The 1139-nt window shown below is 43.9% G+C and overlaps 1 long non-coding RNA gene across 1 annotated transcript; it reads right to left on the reverse strand.

Moving 5' to 3' along the window:
- Positions 1 to 520: 520 nt before the first annotated feature.
- LOC119571760 lies at positions 521 to 917 on the reverse strand. Its single transcript, XR_005228643.1, has 2 exons — positions 738 to 917; positions 521 to 621 (listed from the first exon to the last, which is right to left on the reverse strand). It is a non-coding gene; the product is annotated as an uncharacterized LOC119571760 (long non-coding RNA).
- Between the last annotated feature and the right edge of the window lie 222 nt (positions 918 to 1139).

Below are 1139 nucleotides of genomic sequence, written 5' to 3' on the forward strand. Positions count from 1 at the left end.
AAAAAGCTAGATGAAGAGATAGGGACATGGCCAGGGAGGCCAGTACTTAGTGGCTGCTGTGCACCTACGAGACCAGTAGACAGGTTACTAACTACCTTTCTCTCCCCCCTGTTAGAGCTTCTCCCAGAAAGGCTGCAAGACACAACTCATTTTCTGAGGAAACTCAGAGAGGCACCGAAATTAGAAGGAGAGACTTACCTTTTCTCCTTTGACATTGTGTCTTTATATCCTTCTATCCCACAGGAAGAGGCAGCCTGGGTAGTGGCGAATTTTTATGAAAAGAATTTTGGGTACATACAAGGTCGGTTGAAAGACATGTACAATATAAAGGCCCCTCCCCCATACCTAATACAGGAAGGCATTGAGCACATCCTTACCGGGACATTACTGAGGTTCGATAATAAGTACTACCAACAAATGAAAGGTACGGCAATTGGAGCCTCAGTATCAGTGGCAGTGGCAGAGATTTTTGTACATGTGAGTATAGAACCTAAAAGGAAGAAAATGAAAAAACAACCGCTCTTATTTTATAGATATATTGATGATATATTTGGAGTGTTCCAGGGCACAGAGGAAGAACTTCAAGAATACTACAGAGACCTCAACCAGTTCCACCCGGATCTGAAATTCACGGTTGAATTTGATAAAAACAAATTACCTTTTTTAGATACACTGGTATATGTAGATGAGGAAGGCTTCCTGCAGACAACAGTGTTCCATAACCTTCAAACACTCACCAATATTTACACTTCCAGTCGAGCCACCACCCAAATCTAAAGAAAAGCCTCCCTTTCTCACAAGGAATCAGGGTTAAAAGGATTGTAAGCACCCCTGAACACCTGGAGAAGGCACTGAAGGAAATGGTAGGTTTTTTCAGAGCGCGAGGATACAGCGAGAAGATCCTCAATGCGGCCATGGCAAGACTAGAAGATATCCCAAGAGATACACTCCTAGACGTGAAACAGAAAGGTGAATTAAACAGATTAATTTTCCCCATGCTTTATTCCCAGAACATAGCAAATCAGCTGCGCGAGTCGATCAACAGAATCTGGGAATGGACACAAGAAAAGGCCAGGGACACACCATGGGAGGCCAGGGTAAAAGGACCTCCCCCCATGATAGCATGGAGGAAAGACAGG

The sequence above is a fragment of the Penaeus monodon genome, unplaced genomic scaffold (assembly GCF_015228065.2).
Source record: "Penaeus monodon isolate SGIC_2016 unplaced genomic scaffold, NSTDA_Pmon_1 PmonScaffold_7826, whole genome shotgun sequence".
NCBI classification, from domain to species: Eukaryota; Metazoa; Arthropoda; class Malacostraca; order Decapoda; family Penaeidae; genus Penaeus; species Penaeus monodon.